Source organism: Triturus cristatus, chromosome 7 (genome assembly GCF_964204655.1).
Source record: "Triturus cristatus chromosome 7, aTriCri1.1, whole genome shotgun sequence".
In the NCBI taxonomy this organism is placed as follows: domain Eukaryota; kingdom Metazoa; phylum Chordata; class Amphibia; order Caudata; family Salamandridae; genus Triturus; species Triturus cristatus.
Window position 1 is genome coordinate 632,380,953 of NC_140590.1, and position 18,788 is coordinate 632,399,740.

At 48.6% G+C, this 18,788-nt stretch overlaps 1 protein-coding gene across 1 annotated transcript in view; it reads right to left on the minus strand.

Annotated features, from left to right (window-relative positions):
- SMURF2 (SMAD specific E3 ubiquitin protein ligase 2) overlaps positions 1-18,788 on the minus strand; it is a 1,110,500-nt gene that overhangs the window by 567,010 nt on the left and 524,702 nt on the right. The window lies entirely within an intron of this gene.

Genomic DNA, 18,788 nt, shown 5'->3' on the forward strand with positions numbered 1-18,788 from the left:
GCATTCAGCTGCCCTCCCCCACACCCCTTTGAACTGGTGGCCATACGTTGCCTTGGTGCTGCCTGAATCCAGATCCCTACAAGTGGGGTGGGAGCACCTGACCGGCGGAAACAGACAGGCCGGTGTGGGACTGATACCCACAGCAGGTGGCGGCGAGTAGCCGGTGGGCATAGCCTACCCCCCTCCACTGACTTGCGCCCTGCACCACCAAAAGGCGACCGGCCGTAGCGGTCACGGTAATGTCCAGGCCAAGCTCGAGAAGTTTGCATGGCATGAGAGCCAAGAGGGGGAACAACAACACCTGACGCCCCCCGGGGAGCAAACGGGGCCCACCTTGCAGGACATCTTGTCTGCCATAACGACCGTGCGTACCTCCCTTGAGGCTGGCATCGCCATAGTGGCCACGGAGGAGGCCCTGATTCAAGCAGACATGAAGAAAATGTCGGATCGCGTTGAGGCCGTTGAGGAAACTACGAAAGAACTGAAAAACAGACTCCGACATCCTCAAGAGTCAAGTGTCCGAACTCCAAAAGGCGCACAAGGCCCTTACCCTCCAGCTTGATGACTATGAAGGCCGCATGAGATGCAACAACGTTCGGATCCTGGGCATGCCGGAATAGGCGGAGGGGCAAAAGGCCGACCTCTTCGTGGAGGAATTGATTCTTGAGCGGCGGGGCCTGTCCAATTGCTTCTCAATCGAGCGCGCACATAGTGTCCCCGGAGGCAGACCTAGGCCTGGGGCGCCTCCCCAGGCTCTCCTGGCAAGGGTGTTCAATTACCGCGACAGGGATGCTATTTGACAGATGGCGAGGGTAGCCCCACCAATAGTCATTGACAATAGCAAGGTTACTTTCTTCTCCGACTTCTCCCTGCGGGTCCAGAAACAGCATCGCAGCTTCCTGGGTGTGTAGCGTGCCCTAAGATATCAAGACATCAAGTACGCTATGATGTTCCCAGCCAAGCTATGGATTGAATCTGAAGGCAAACTATGGATCTTCACTAGGCCTGAGGACGCTTGGGACTGGCTTGAGGGCTGGAGAACTGTTGGCAAGAGATCCCACAGGTCAGCAGGCAGAGCTGGAGGCCCTGGCGGCCGAGGAAATCGGCAGGGGTCACCGACCGTTGATGAATCGACAACTCAGAGCCCGAAAGGGTGAGGTGCACGGCACTGCAAGTATGAGTGTCAGCCATTGGAGGTGGAGGACCTCCTCACACCTTACTCATAGACAACGACTGCCTTTGACTGCATAACTCTGCATTTTGTCCGGTTTGTTGTGTTTTGTGCTTACATGGACCCTCCATTGATGGCTACCTTGTTATTGGAGAGTCAATTTAGTTGTCAGGTTACCGTAACAGGCTCATGGGGATCGTTTACGATATGTACTACGGAGTTAGCTGGCCTGGGGGGGGGATCACCATTCTTAGTTACAGTCGCTCTAGGAAGTGGGGTTGTTACACGTTCCCCGAGCTGTTAAGGGTGGGCGACATGCACTCTGCAAGTTGGGGGAGGTGGGAGGTTCTTTTCACGCCAAGCAGGGACGTAGGGAGGGGGGAGGACGTTGGGGTGGGAGGGATGCATAGGGTAGGTTCTTTTTATTTTGTATATGGTACTTGTGCAAGGTTGTTTCTTGCTGTGTTTTAAGTAGTAGGGTCCACTGGGTCTATACCACATTGCTCTCTCACCTCTGCTCTCCACTCGCATAACTGGCTCAGTCCTCGTGGTCCGGGGCCGCAATTTCCGCTCCTGAGTTCGCACCCTCTCCATGGCGGGTAGCTCCCAGCATAAGGTGTTCTCATATTCCCGCACATCGCATTACATCCTCGCCAATGGGCTACAGCAGCTGCTTAATACGTCCATCATCAGATCTTCGACACTACATTAACCTAGTTCCAATACACTCATAGGGACAAACCTAGTGCTAAAAATATTAACATGGAACGTTAACGGCTTGGGGGACAAGATCAAGCGGGGGTAGTTCTTCAGTACATTAAACGTCAGACACCGGACATAGTACTGATTCAGGAGACACACCTTATCGGCAAATCATGCGGTGCACTGAACAGATGGGATTACCGCACGGTCGGGCACTCGGGGTTTACCTCGGGTTCGCGTGGGGCGGGGTGCTTCCGCGCAGGGGATGCCCATATATTGTGAATAAGACTTTGGAAGACGCCCATGGCAGATATTTTGCGCTCTCTGGTACTTGGGAGGGGCGGGTAATCAATCTTGTGTCCGTATATGCCCCACCCGGCCTTCAGCGACCTGTCCTGCGCAATATCGGGGTGCTCCTGCTCGATCTTCCAATAGGAGTATTGGTGTTAGGCGGCGACTTTAATCTTGCAATGGCTGGATCACGGGATCGCCTCCCTCCCAGGGGTGACCCCCAAGGGGAGCCCAATTGTCCGGATTTGCGTCTGCACTGGGTCTGATAGACGTGTGGCACTGGCTCAACTCTACCAACACACAATTTACTTATTATTCAGGTGCCCATAATAGTCAGTCCCGCATCGACCATAGATTCACGCTTGCTCAGGATGCCCAGTTTTTCGTTGCCTCCGAATGTTTAGCCCATGGAATTTTGGATCATTCCCCGATCCGGATGACACTAACCATGGGGCAACCTAGGCGTTGCTCTACCCTCACAATAAACAAGTGAGCACTTAAGGTGCCTCATTTCAAGAAGGCTCTACTTAACGACTCTGACTATTACTTCAACGAAAACGTAGGGTCGGTTTCGTCGCAGTCTGTGATCTGGGGGGCATATAGTGCGGTTATAAAGGGCAGGGCTCTGTCACTCATGGTAGGACATAGGAGGGAACTTACCAGACGTGTGGTCGAACTTGAGGAGGATATCCTCGCAAGAGAAAAGGCCCGAGCGTTGGTGCCCAACGCAGACGCTCAACACTTGCTGAAAATGGCGAGACTAGATTACCGTCAGCTTCTAAATGAAGCTGCCACGGCCCGGTATACTGCCATTCGACATAAAATATACGAACATGGTGAACGTATGGGCAGGATGTTGACTTAGTTGGAAAGGAAGGAACATGCATCCAGGTGGATACATTTGCATCAAGGGGCAGATGGTGAACTCCTTACCGACCCCCAAGACATTACTGACGCATTCGCTGCATATTTCTCATCGGTGTACACACCGGCCGAGAACTCACAGTCCGCCATGTCTTCGGAACTTTTATCGACTCTCGAGTGCGACGTCACGGTGACGGAAATCCAGAAAGCCATCCAAGACTTGCGCTCAGGTAAAGCCATGGGACCCAATGGGCTCCCAATCGAACTTTTCAAGCCAATGGCATTCAAGCTCTCCCCCACCTGTTAAGCAAGTATATGGAGAGCTCTGACACCAGGGTATTACCCCCTGAAGTGAGGATGGCTTCCATAGTGGTTATACATAAACCAGGCAAACCCGCAAAGGACTGTAAATCTAATCGTCCGATTTTCCTCCTCATGGCAGAGCCTAAAATTCTGACCAAGTTATTGGCCAACAGGCTTCTCCCATACCTGACCGGAATTGTACATCCTGACCAGTCCGGGTTTATGCCAGGCCGCAACACTGCCTTAAACCTACGCCGTTTGAATGGGGTTCTGGGACGAATCGACACCATAACGGAAAATGCCATCTTGCTGTCCCCTTGACGCAACAATGGCTTTTGACACCATTGAATGGGAGTTCTTATTTGCAGTTTTGGCACGGATGGGGTTCGGCCCCAAATTCATTAAATGGGTTAGACTCCTTTATTCTCAGCCGACCGCGCAGGTGGTGGTCAATAACCATGTATCGAAAGCATTTCAACAACAAAGGGGTACCAGGCAGGGATGTCCCCTGTCACCCCTTCTTTTTGCGCTGGTGCGCGAACCTTTGGCGGTTTGGATCAGGGGGAACCGATGATTAGAGGGCTGAAATGGACTGACGACCACGAAGACCGTATTTCCCTTATACGCGGACGACATCCTCCTTTACCTAGCCTCACCCACGCGGTCTCTCAATCAAGCCCTAAATATTTTACAGGTATTTGAAGCCTATTCTGGATACACGATCAATTGGTCCAAGTCACAGGTGTATGTCCTTTTGAGTGATCCACCACGTAACCTGAGGGGCTATAACATTCCAGTGGCTTCACAGGGCTTTAAATACCTCGGCATTTTCATCACCCAAGACCCGATCTTGTTCCATGAGTCTCACTTGCTCACACCATTGACCTGCCTCCGCTCTGACGTTAAGCACTAGCAGTCTCTTCCCCTTACTCTCGTGGGACAGGCTGCCCTTTTTAAAATGCTGGCGCTACCGCGCTTTCTTTATATGTTACAGAACTCCCCTAACACGATCCCCGATGCTTATTTTGCTGGGTTAGAGGCCACTGTGCGAGAACTAGTTTGGGAGGGACGTGCCCCACGGACCGCCATTAATAAGTTGACGATGGGTTGGTATGATGGGGGCATCGCATTGCCAGATATCAAGTTATACTATCAAGCTTCTCAATTGATCGCCATAAATAAGTGGGCACACAGTGAGCATGATGAGCCAAACTTTCGAACCGGCTGCTGGCTCTTGGGTAGGGGCGGGTATTATCGGGCCCCCAACACAAACCCAAGCAAACTTCACCTTACTGGGCCCACGGCTTGTACAGTAGAGATCTGGAATGGGGTCAACAAAAAATGGAGTTGGAATAACACACTCACTAAGGCCACACCACTCTGGGAGCCCGACATGTTGGGCCAACTTAGTCAGTGCCCTGGATTTGATAGGTGGGACATGATAGGGATTTCGTTGGTGGGTGACATGTGGGTGAAAGGTAAGCTAGCAACATTTGAATATATGCAGGCCAAATACCAATTAGCTCGTACAGAGGCTTACAGATCAGTCACGCAATTGCTGCTACCCTGCCTAAAGACAGCCCTTTGGCAGCATCCTCCCCGCTGGAGGATAGACTGATACTTGACCTCATACCTTCAAAAGCCATATCCCTCACATACAAGCAGCTTTTGAACAACCGGCCGGACCCCATGACCCGATTGCGTCAGCGCTGGGGAGTGGACCTGGGAGAGATCGAGGATGAGGACTGGCGTGATGCCCTGGCGTCCCCTAGGAAGGTGGCCATTCCCTTGCACCTGCGCTTAATTCAATTGAAAATCCTACATTGCGTTTATTTTGACACACGCACACTGTTTAAAAGGGGTAGACGACCCGACCATCTGTGCCTCCAGCGCTGTAATTTGCCAGGCACCTTCTTCCACATTTTGTAGGAATGCCCCAAAATGCAAACATATTGGGGGAGCATTATGAAGCAGATGGAGGGCATGTGGTAAATCTTTGAAGGCTACCCCCCAGCTCTGTCTACTCAACATGTGGGACGCTACGGATCTTATTCAAGCAGAACAGACATGGGCTTCAACTGGGTAGTCAATCGCGAAACGCAATACTGCACAGAAATGGGGAGCAGAGACGGTCCCGGGCCTGAGGGACTGGGTGATAGACATGGACAGGGCAATGATTGCCTAAAAAGATGTCTTCAAGCACAGAGGGTGCCCCAAAAAATGGGACCGCAAGTGGGGAGGTGGAATAAATAGAGGTGACTTGTGTGTATCCCCTACCATTGAGCTACAGCGAGATCGACGCCTCATACTGGAGGTCTCCGGAAATTGCAACACACTCCCGCCCTAAGAGCGTCATGCTTGCTCCATAGTATGTCACCGAATGGGATGGGACTCACATTGTGAATGACTGTGTGCCCAAATGCGGATTGCTGCCTAATAGTTATGCTCCATACATTTGTGTTGGGAGGTGGGGTGGTGGACTGTACTCAAGTTGCACTTTATAAGATGTGTGTGTCTGACTTCAGGAGCCAGATCGTGAGGTTCAGTTGTTTGTGATCAGGGTGTTTGATTTCTCCAAGGCTCTATGTGAGGAGATTGGAAGTTAAATGCAATTTTTGGTGTGGTACCATAGAGGTCCAACAGGGTTGTGAACCAGGGTTGACGTGTCCATGTTGGAGCCACTAGTATTAGCCTGAGGGATGTTTGCCTGAGTTTCCGAACTACTGATGGAATGAGTGGGAGAGGCGGAAAAGCGTAGGAAAATATCCCTGACCAGTTCATCCATAGAGCTTTGCCTTTGAACAATGGGTGTGGATACCTGGAGGTGAAGCTTTGGCATTTTGTGTTTTCGGATGTTGAACAGGTCTATGTGAGGGACTCCCCAGGCTTGGAAGTATGGGTGGAGAACTTGGGGATGAAGTTCCAACTCGTGTTTTTAATACCTCTGCCTGCTGAAATCCGCAATTTGATTGTTGACTTCTGGGAGGTGTTGCACTAGGAGATAAATGTTATGGTGAAACGCCCACCTCCAGATGTCTTGGGCTAAGTGGGACAGTTGGAGAGTGTGTGTCCCCCACTTCTGTATGTAACACATAGCTGTCATGTTGTCGGTTCGGACTAGTACAGCTTTGCCAGACAGGTGATCTTGAAAAGCTTTGAGAACTAGAAAGATTACCATGAGCTCTAAATGATTGATGTGAAGCAACTTCTGCTGTCGGCTCCACAGCCCTTGCACTATGTGTTGTTGAAGATGAGCTCCCCAGCCAGTGAGAGAAGCTTTGGCGGTTATTACTGTCTGTGAAACTGGGTCTATGAACAGCCGTCCTTTTGACAGATTTTGGGTGTTGCACCACTGTAGAGAGCGATGAGTACAGCCTCTTACCAACACTAGATCGGTTAATAGACCTTGTGACTGGTTCCAATGACTGGCTAAGCATTCCTGAAGTGGACGCATGTGTAACCTGGCATGGGGCATGATCATGATGCAAGATGCCATCATTCCCAGCAGCTGCATAAACAGTCGAGCTGTAAGTGATTGAGTGGTTTGAAATTTGAGAATGAGCACCTGAATGTTTCAAATTCTGGCTTGCAATGGGAAACTCTAGGGCCCTCTGAGTATACAGAGTGGATCCCAGGTAATCCTGAATTTTGTTTGGCTGAAGATGTGATTTAAACACATTGATTGAAACCCCTAGCTGGTGAAGCAGCTGAATGGTTATGGGAGTGTGCTTGCGACATTGTTGGTAGGTGCTGGCTTTGATGAGCCAGTCGTACAGATAGGGTAAGACATGTATGCTTTGTCTTCTGAGATGCGCCACTACTACCACCAGACATTTTGTGAAGACTCTGGGGGCAGAAGTGACTCTGAATGGAAGCACCTTGAATTGGTAGTGTTGACCTGCAACCACAAACCTGAGAAACTTGCGGTGTGCTGGATGGATTGGAATATGAAAGCAGGCGTCCTTTAAATCTAGAGTAGAAAGAAAATCGCTGTTTTGCAAAAGAGGCAGAAATTGCTGCAGTGTTATCATGTGAAAGTGATCTGACTGTATGTAAAGGTTGAGTTCTCAGATCCAGTATGGGTCTGAGAGAGCCGTCCTTTGGAATTAGCAAGTCAAATGAGTACACGCCTGACCCCTGATGTTCAAGGGGCACGGGCTGTATGGCTTGGTAGCAAAGATTGTACTTCCTGTTTGAGAAGGTTTAGGTGATCTGGTGGAAGTCTGTGTGACTTCGGAGGAATATTGATTAACTCCAGGCAGTAACCAGAATGGAAAATTTGGAGAACCCATTTGTCTGTCGTTATGGACTGCCACTTTGGTAGAAATTGTGACAGTCTTCCCCCACACAGGTGTTAAGTGGTCAGGGGGAACTGTGGGTAAGTCACTGCTTTGTATTGGATGGCGAGCTTCTACCTCTGCCCTTGCAGTTGTTCCCTCTGTAATTGCCTCAATAGAAATCCATGGAATCTGAGGGTTGGCCGTTCTTCTTGGATAGGTCTCATTCTGAGATGTGAGTGAGGAACCAAAAAGATTGCAGAGGACAACATTCCGAGAACGGATTTTATCTTCCTCACAGAAGCGAACCTTCTTTTTCGCAGGTCTGACGCTAGAGAAATCAGATGTGATTGTCTTTCTGCGGACAATGATGCTTTGTCCTGGATAGTGTCCAAAACTGCCCCAGAAACTGAATCCTTTGAGACGGAAGAAGAACTGATTTTTGGGAGTTGAGAGACAGCCCCAGAGATTGAACCATGCGAAGGCAGGTGTGCGTTGCTTCTGAAGCCTGCCGAAAAGAAGGAGCTTTTATTAGCCAATCGTCTAGATATGGGAAAAGCTGCAGCCCCTGCAGCCTGAGATGAGCCGCAACTGGAGCAAGGCATTTTGTAAAAACTCTTGGAGCTGAACACAGGCAAAAAGGGAGAACCCTGAACTGAAAATGCGCACTTGCCACAGTGGGAGGAACTTGCGATGTTTGGGATGGATCGGGATGTGGAAGTATGCATCCTGCAGATCTAGTGTTGTCATGAAGTCTGCGTGGTCTAGAAGCTGTAGAATCTCTTGAAGCATAACCGTGCGAAAGGATTTCTTTTGCAGGTATTTGTTCAGCTTTCTCACATCTAGGATTGGTCTCCATTCTCCCGACTTTTTCTTGACTAAAAAGAAACGGGAGTAAAAACCTCTTCCCACTTGGAAGCGAGGCACTTTCTCTATAGCTCCTTTTAGTAGCATACTCCTTGCCTCTTTCCTGAGAAGAGCTAAATGTGGTGGATGCTTCTTTAAAGGTGGATGGGGAGGAGGGAGTTTTACAAATTCTAAGGTGTGTCCGAATTTGATTATTTCCATGACCCACTTGTCTGAGGTCAGCTTTTCCAATTGGCTGAAAGGACGATAAATGATCGGTGTCTTGGTGTTGAAGTGTGGCCGAACTGTTGAAGGTGTTGGGGAAACGTCACTGTTTCCTACCATGCTCTCTGCCCTGTTGGGTCTGTTTCCTCCTGTTCTGTTGTCTGTAAGAGGCAGTAGGGGGCGCTCTGTAAGATTGTTGGTGTTGTTGAAAACCATATCTGCACTGATTATACTGGGGTTGGTAGGACCTCCGCTCCAGCCAGTCGTCTTAATCCTAGGGAGGCTATTATCCATGAAAATGTCGATCGTTTCCGATGCTGCTCTTTCTCCCTGCAGGAGAATTTTTCTCGCTTCTTGTTTCTTATCCTCTGGTAAAAACTCAAGGTATAGAGCAACATCTGACCACATTTGGTGGTCATACCTGCCAAGGATTTATTTATTTCTAAAGTTTTATATAGTGCGAACTTGATCCCGAAGGATATCAGAGCGCTTTACAATTTGAGGGAAAGGAAGGTAACAGTTCAGAACATGAGTCAAATGAGGAATCTACATAGGCATTGAATCAAATAGTGCTCACATAATAGATCATTTATAAACCTGGGGTAAACGAAGAATGGGCTAGTCGATGAAACATAATGACATAAGGGGAGCAAATACAATAATAATATACAGGATTAACAAACAATACTGCAGTATGTCTGATGTGATTAGAGCTGACAGTCACCCCTCATGTTAAAGTAAGAACTTATTCATGAGGAATCTTTTTGCTTTCAGTTTGAAAGCAACCCTGGAAGAGAGTCTACGAATTTCCGGTGGAAGAGAGTTCCAAATTTTTGGTGCAGAGCCAGAGAAGGCTCGTTGGCATGTTCTCTTTTTGCGAAAAATCTGAGGTTTCAAGAGGAGGGAATTAGCACTCCTTAACGGTCTACCACCTCCGAATAGTTCTAGCTTTTGCGCAAGGTAGTTGGGGGTTTTGAATTGGAGGGCTTTGTGCAATAGGCAGGCAATCTTTAGTTGAATTCTAGCTTCGTAGGGCAGCCAGTTTAGAGATTTTAAGACCAGGGAGATGTGGGCATTTCGCTTGGTGCCCATAATCAATCTGACCGCCGCGTTCAATGAAGCCTTTAAGGGGGCCAAAGTGTATTTGGGGAGGCCACATAGCGTAGCACTGCCATAGTCAAGGCTCGGCAAAACAAGCGCTTGGACCACTTGCTTGAAACCTGCTTGAGGACATCATCGATGTGCTTGCCAAAGAGCGCATCCCCCTCAAAAGGCATGTCGAGAATTTTGCTTTAAATCTCCGGACAGAAAGTGGTGGATTTAAGCCAACCCTGGCGACGTAGGACCGCCGCTCCAGCCAGTCGTCGGAATCCTAGAGAGGCTATATCCATGGAAATGTCGATCGTTTCCGATGCTGCTCTTTTCCCCTCCAAGAGAATTTTTCTCGCCTCTTGTTTCTTATCCTCTGGTGAAAACTCAAGGTATGGAGCAACATCTAACCACCAAGGATTGCCAATGAGTTAGTGGCACGAACGGAAGCACCTGTCATGGTGGCAAACCTCTTCCCTATATTGTCGAGCTTCCTACCATCCTTGTCAGGAGGCGCAGTGATCGGTGCCGATGGATTTCCAGACCTGCGCTGAGCGGCCTGAGAGATGACCGGACAGGCAAGCAGGGGCATCATCCGGGGCCTTATATTTCTTATCAATCCTGGGAAGAATTGCCGGTACAGAGAGAGGGATCCTCATAATCTTGACGCCCCCTTCCCAGATATGGTCGATCATGGGAATGGTGCGGACCGATTTTGCTGCTCTGATCCTTAAACTCATAGAGGAAGCAGTCGGACTGGTTAATAGACAGTTAGGTAAAATCGTGTCACTGCTCTCTCCATGACTGCATGAAAACCTCCGATGTCTTCCGGAGGGGAATCAATTGCCTGAGGAACTGGCGAGGATTGTGTAGGGATTACGTAATCCTCCCATTCATCTACAGTTGTTGCCGATTTAGGAAGTTCTCCCTTTTCATCGAGCGTTTCCTCGTCATCATCTTCTACCCCTTGGTCTTGTGGTATAGGTACAATATTTTGAGACCCAGCAGCCTGGGCAGATGAACTTGTAGTATGCAAGACTGATGGAGTTGAAAGCTGTCTTTAAACAGGGTCAGCCGCAGTCGGAAAAAGAGTATGGTAATCTTTCAGATTAGCTGCCAAGTCCTCTCCCAACGCTATGGGCATCTGCACCACAGGTTCCTGATGAGGCAATAAAACTTGAGGCCTTTGCACTGTTTGATAAGTCTCATAATACTCATCTTCTTCATCATCATCCTTCTTGTATTCAACATGAAGCTGAGAGGGGCTGCGTGCAGGGCTGAACAGCCCATCATCCTCTGACTCTTCCATAAAATGGCTTGGAGGCAATGGAGAAATGTATGAAGGGTCATGGTAGTAGCCTCTCGCAGACTGGAGCGTAGACGCTAATTTTGATGTCAAAATAGGAGTTGCTTGCAGTGAAGTAGGCCTTTTCCGCGTGATCGTCGACGAGATGACCATGGTAGGAGACACAGGGACAGCTGAAGCTGCCATTACTGATGTCAATGTCATCGACGGAAGACCCGTCATCGACAATGTCGTCGAAGTGGAGGTAGTCGTCGACGGTGGAAGCGTTGATGAGCATGGAACCGTCGTCGACGGTGGGAGTGTCGACAAGAGTGGAACAGTCGTCAACGGTGGGAGCGTCAACGAGAATGGGGCCATCGTCGACTGTGTTGTCGACGGAGGCGATTTAGTCTTAGTCGAAGGAATAGATCTTCCCGGTTCTTTCGTCGGCGGAGATAGCGTGAACGAACTCCAAGGTAGCTTCGTCGTCGACCAGGTCTTTTTTGACAACGACTGTGATCTGAGAGACTCTGAGTCTTGAACTGTTTCAATGCCGTTTTCAGTGGCATTTTTGAAGTTGCCACAGTTTTTCCCTCGGAAGAGAAAAAAATCTTCTCATTTTTCGAGTAAGAGTGGCCAGTCTCCTGGTGAGACATTTTAGATGATTTGCCAGCTCTTTCAGGTGGATCTTCAGATCTCTCTCTTAGACACTGGGAGGCTCTCAATATCATCCTCTTCAGGCACCACTTCAGATCTCACCTTCAATTTCTCCAGCCAGATCAACAATCTACCCTCTCTATCCTTTAGGGTCTTTGAAGAAAAGGTTCTACAAATCCTGCAGTCCTTGACCTTATGAGAAGAATACAAACAGTATATACATTTCTTGTGGGGATCCTCAAAATGTAATCTTTTTCCCACAGGAACCACAAGGCAAGAATAATCCTTTCTTTGAAGATTCAGACATCCTGTACTCCCAGTATTCAGCAAACTTTGAGAAAAACTGAGCAGAGCTCAGGGAGGCTCCCTGTCACACGACGTGCGGTAGAAAATCTGAGGGACTTGCCGCTCTGTGGAGTGTTCTAGAGGGTGCTGGAGCCGGATTAGCTGGGTTCCAAATTTGGTTCTTTTTTACAAAAGGACAAGGATAGGCTAGTGTAGTGATTTTGTGGTCCATTATAGCCTATTGTATGATATTTTACTACTATTGTGTACATATTTTATTTGTACCGACGGCGGGTATGATTCAGGCATGTGAATCTATGAAAGATACCCCAATACTAGATAATTTTTAGATGGCAGCTGTATCCACAGCATCTAGAGAGCATCTAATTTGGTTGTTGGAAATTAACAGCCCCTCACGAACCAGGTCTTGTGCCTTTGATTTGTGTTCCTGAGGGAGATATTGGATATGTTTGTTCCAGTTCATCCCAGTGTGCACGGTCATAGCGGGCTAGCAAAGCCTGTGTATTAGAAATACGCCAGAAATTAGCAGCTTGGGAAGCTATTCTTTTCCTTGAAGCATTCAGTAGTTTAGATTCTTTGTCTGGTGGTGGTACGTCTCCAGTAGTCTGGGAGTTTGCCCTTTTCCTTGCATTAGAAACTACTAGTGAATCTAACGGTAGCCGACCCTTTATGTAGACTGGATCTGATGGGGCAGGCTTATATTTGTTATCTACCCTTGGAGTAAGGATACGCGCCCTAACAGAATCCTAAAAGATGTCGTCTATGTGTCTGGTCATGCCTTTTAACACGGGAAACATATGTGTAGACTTTTGTGTGTTTTATAGAGTCTTGAAAAAAAAGTCCTCTTCAAGGGATTCTCTGTGTTGGGGGACCCCATGGTAATTAGCAGCCATACTTGACAACTTAACAAATCCTACACTGTCATCTGGAGGAGAGGGTTTGGTAGGATATATGTCAGGGTCTCCAGGCTGATCGTTATTATTATTCCCATTCCCATCATCCTGATTATCAGGTGTATGTGGTGCGGAGTGTTCAGGTGAAGTTGGCACAGGTATAGTCTGGGGTACAGAAGGTGAAGGAAGAGGAAGAGGGGAAGGATTAGTCTTCTTCAGTGGTGTATGGTATTCCTCTTCTGTAGTAGCACCTCTTTTTAAAGTTACTTTTGTGGTGATATGACCAGTCTTTGGGTGTATAACAAGAATTATTTTGTTTCGGATCCGATTTGTCAATGAGATCACCGGAAACATGTTTTTTGGGTGATTTGGGCGTCTCGGTGTCTTTCGGCTCCGAATGCTTTGGTGTCGATTAGTTTCTTGGCCGGGGTTTTCGGATACGAAGTTTGTTTCGGTGCCAACGGACAATGTACGGCGACAGACTTTTTCTTTGGCTCCGAAGTCTTTGGCTCGTTGCCCGATTTAGCATGGGGATTTTCGGAGCGGTAAGCTTTTTAGTATGCTTTGGTGTCGAGCCTGAAGGCGAGGCTTTGGAAGCTTTTTCTCGGCGCCCACCAGAGCCTGAGGGCTCAGGTTGGTGCGGAGCCTTCTTCGATGGAATTGGAAGGTGGGGCAAGGTAGGGGCTGTACTCACGATACGTCATCCCTGCGGGATGTCTTCATCCTCATCGGAGCTTTCTTCGGAAACCAAGATGTCTTCCTGTTCCTCATCGGCTCCGGTGGGTTTGTCGCCTTCCTCCTCTTCCGAATAAGGTCCAAAGAGGTCTGGAATGGAACCTGCTTGTTGTCTCTGTATGTCGCATTGTCGGGGCAGACGATCGCGAAGAGTCTTTTTGGAGTGGAAAGCTCGGGACGCGTCGCAGTGGCCTTCGCTGTGGTCGGGTGTCAAACACAAATTACACACCTCGTGTGAGTCGGTGCGCGGGTATTTCGCTGGTATTTCGCGTGGCACAGAGGACAGAACTTGAAAAGAGTTCATTTCATCGACTGCGAGTCGAACCAGGGGCTTGGCCCGAACAGCCTACCACAAGCTTTCTGATCGAAGTTTTCTTCCGGAATCACGATCAGCAAAGAAAGGGGAACGCGAACAATAACGTCGAAGTGTGAATGGAATACGTACCGAGAAGGTACGAAGGATCGACGTCGAACCAAAGCGCAGCGAGATACATCCGAACCTGATGGCGGAAAAAAACAATCTGAAGATGGTGACCATGCGCACGATCACCGAAGGGAGGAGTCCCCTACCTTGTGACTAGGAACATTTCTTCCAAGAAAAACAAAGTGCAAACATACGGACCCAACACTAGATGGCGATCTTATTCAAAGCACGTGATCTACAGCTCACATGCCTCAAAAACTAGTTACTTACCTGTACACTATGGTTCTCCAGTATTGACATCTTTCATAGATTCAAATGCTTGTATCTTCCCCGTCATCATGGTGGGAGTCTCACAGTAAATGAATAGCAATAGCAGTAAAAGAAAAACTGCATAGAAACCCATAGGGAAGTAAAGAGTTTGGTAGCCTAACATCATTATTATGTGGTCCAAATGCCAGCCAATCAGCTGCCAGCCCTGATATCAAACTCCCCAGAAGAGCCACCATACCGCAGATTTGCAACCACCGTCGTGTGAGAAGGAGTCTCCCTGAGCCTTGCTCAGTTTGTTCCCTGGTGAACTTAGTAACTTTTTTGCTGCAGTCTTTTAACTGGATTTGAGGTATTCTTTACTTCTATTGACACAAAATGCCTGAAGGCTCTAAAAAGAGGCTTGTCAGACGTTGCAGGTCCTGTGGGAAGGCCAGATTATAATCTGAAGAACCCCACAAAGACTGTTTGTATTGCCTTCATCCCAAGCATGTGCCTAGAGAGTGCAAGCATTATCGAAACTTCTCTGCAAAAACTCTGAAGGCTAGAGAGGCTCGTTTACTGTTGTGGCTTCAGAAAAAGAAGGCCACCTCAGAGACTGCTTCAGAGGATGATTCAAAGGCACGCTCCTCTAAAAAACGGAAAACAGAACCTTCGGAGGAGAAAGCGGATACGAAAAAGCAGAAGATAAAAGACAAGGAGTCATCTTCCTCTTCTCTGCCTCATACGCCTCTTAAAAAGCAGTCAGAAACGAGAGCTGTGCCATCGGTACCGTCGACGAAGACTGGAGCGTCTCCGGTGCTTGTGTCTACGAAGACGTCGACGATGAGGATCACGAAGACGACAGCGTCGTCGAAGGCATCTATGAAGACGACGCTGTCGAAGACAGGATAATCGACGGCACCGTCGACGACGAGTATTCAGACAACCTCGCCTACGTCCATGCTGGTTTCTCCGTCGACGATCTCGTCAACGGCAGATCCGTCATCGACGACTTTCAAGTCTCCTATGGCAAGATCACGGACGGCGATCTCTATGAAAAGGTTTCTGCCGTCGACAGGCTCGTCGATGGACAAGAACACGGAATTTACCTAATGGACAAAAATGTCACTGCTTCCTCATTCAAATCTGCTGGATATACTAGAGTCGGAAGATGAAGGACCATATGGAGTGGCCTATAGCCCATCACAATTGCAGATTAAAAGCCAGAATACAGATGAGGACGAAAGTCAATAAATACAAAGAGACTTTTCTATTTAAGACCGCCCAGTATCCAGCTCCAATAGATATGAGTCTTTCCAACAATCGTATGATTATAAGGAAGAAGAAGAGACCAATCCACTAGTGTCTGACTTACGACACATGATTAATGACTATTATCGTCGTTTCCCGGATGCTAACGCCCCGACCACAGACACCTCAGGTGGGTCGCAATCTGCAGCCCAGCCTTCGGTGGTTCAGCCTCAACCTTCGGTCCAGAAACTGCGCACCCCTCCAATTATTACAATCTTTTACTGCTATTGTTATTCATTTACAGTGAGACTCCCACCATGACAACGGGGAAGATACAAGCATGTGAATCTATTAAAGATTCAATACTGGAGAAACGAGATGTTACCTAATTGGAGGGTTCACAAGGAATTGGATGTTGCAGATTAACTGTTTTTTGGAGGAACCAGGTTAATTCCCCCAGTGTTAGATCCAGAGTAATAGAAACTACTTATGAAGGGCATTAGAGATCAGATGAAAGTAAGGTTGACGTCTGACTACTAGTGGCTAGGACAAGATCTAACGATAGAGAGAACTGTGAGAAGTAGAATGGAGTGCCTAGCCAGCTTCAAAGTTTAAAAGATCACAACTCCTCCTGTGAAATGCAGAGAATCTTCCTCAAAACCCTGGGAAGAGATTCATTCGGATATTGCAAACCCCACACGAGAAAGAAAAGATCTGAGTTACGGAATTGCACTAGTCTATTTGTTTTCTCGTTGGCCAGAATTGGAAATAGTTTTGGATGTGATCCCGGGGATGGTGAATAAGAAGTTTTAGGATCACTTACTTATAAAAGGTAATCCTAAGGTGTTTCTCATGGACAAACAGGTATAGTTAATCTCCAAAGAAATTGAAAACTTCTCAAAACAAAGAGGCCTCAAACATAAGAAAGCATCCCTATGCCATCAAGACATCAATGGTGTGGTTGAAAGATTGAAATAAAAAGTGTTGCAGAGAACAAATACTTAAAGGCAATGTGATTAAAGTCCATGAGGGCAGTGGGAAAAAAGAAATAGAGACGGTACGAGAGTAAAACACAGTGTGATAGGAAGTTATTGTAAAAGTTCCCAAAGGTAATTTTCCACACGCAAAGGTTATACGTCTGATGAAATTAACTGAAATAAGGTCTATTGAGATGCAAGATGGTAGAGTGTGGATTCTGAGTTGGGTAGTTAATTGCAATGAAAGTGGTTGATGTGGTGCACAAGCGAAAGAGAAAAGTGTGGAAGAAATGAATGACTGCTGGAATATGAAGAAAAAAAGGTTTCATAAAAACCGAAGACGGTAGTTTCTTAGATGAGCGTATCTGTGGGAAATAATTCATTATTTTTTTACGTTTACAACTAATAATTTCTTTGGGGGGGAAGGGGAGTGGCTTGCAGCCGAGGAAGATGGCTGCCTCTTAGGAGAGCTCCGTGCTGCCCGGGGCAAAAACCCTTGGCATCCGTTACTGTATCCTTAAAATCGGAACCGGCTTGGCTGGTGCAGTGCAGCGCTAGCCCTCGGATGACTCACGTGCAAGCTGCGGGTGCGATCCCGCAACCTGAACGAGCATGCAAAATTGCGAGGCACACCGGAAAATGGATTCCAAGTTCCAGATGCCTGAGGGACAGTGAGTTGAGTGACTCCCTCCACCCCCCCACCACCAACCCCCGCTCTCAATAGTGAGCCCTGGTGCGGATGTGGGTGCTTCACCAGAACCTGCAGAGAGATTTCCGCAAGGGCTGTGACAGAGAAGCAAGAGGACTTAGGGCCCCGGAGGCGGTGACTCCGGGTGTGGGGCCTGGTAATCGCCACGGACCCTAGGGCAGAAGAGGGTGGCTGTTGGAGGCCCTTTCCTAGAAGAGCTGGTGCGGGCCTGCTCCCTCACTGGTCACCTGGTACGAGAGCTGATACCAGCCTCAACGGAACTGTGGAGCGAGTGCCAGGAGCGTAGGTGAACCAGTAAGCTCTTGGCAGTGAGTGCGGGGGCCTCTGGAAGAAGTTGAACAGATGTCGCAAGGGTGTACACGGAGGCGGGGGAGGGTGGACGCCCATGGGCCGAGCCTCCCGGTGACTGGGGTGGGTCTTAGCCCCCGCCCCTTCCCTGCCTGTGAGGGCAGTCAGACCGTAGTAGAAAACTAGAGAAAGCTAAGGGGCCTCCAAGCAACAGTAAGCGGACTCTTGGCAGAGGGCCTAGCTAATGCAATAGACCCCCAGGAAGACCTGAGCAACGAGGGGCGGCTGCAACAGGCCTATTAGTAAGGAGATCGGTTGGGGGTTCTTTTCCTCCCCCCACCCTCCTTGCTGCAGCGGTCACTGGTTGGGGGGGAAAAGGCGGGGGGGCACGATCTTGAAGAAAAACATTGAGAGGCTAAATGACCTACCTCCTGAGCCAATGTGATGTGAATGGTGGCCCAACACAATGACCTACTCATTCATGCAATAAATAATAAGGAGCCCAGATGACCGAGGTGAGAGGGACTGATGGTCGACCCACAGGAAAGTGGCAGATCGGGAGGGCCCACTCCTGAAGTAGTCGCCGGCCCTGGCCCTAGGGAATTGGCTTGCTGAACCGTGCTGGAGTGCTCCTGATTAGAAGAGGCTTGTAGATACCCAACGGAAACGAACCCAGGCGAGCAGAGGGCTGGTCCCCAAATTGACAGCCCCAGTGTTCGCCACTAAGTCTGGAAGACGCTGGCTTCCCCGCCCTGGCAAATAGCAATCAGTGGAGCGGAAGGCCCCTTTACAATGTCGAAGGGCCACCCCCCAGAGGCCTTCACAACAAAATAATCTAGATGAATACACCATGTAGATGTCCGCGTCCGGGTTTCTGGCCCATGGCCCCTACTTCACAGGAGGATCAACAACCAAACGGAGAGCCTTCCTTGGAACAATAATGACCGCCATACAAGAACTCAGTGGCTCCATAACCCTGACTGAACCTAAGCTGGATGCAAAAGTGGTGGATGTCAACTTACTCTGGGCTGATTTCCATAAAATCTCTGAAAAAGTGGTAGTGGTAGCAACACAAATAAATGAACTGCTATCCACAACTAAGTGCCTGGAAGAGCAGGTATTGAACCTGACAAAACAGAGCGTGATAATGTCTGCCAGTCTGGAAGATCAGGAAGGAAGGGCGAAGCGAAACATTAGGGTGGTCGGGTTCCGGAGGGCTCTGAGGGACTTTACCCTGCAAGTGCAG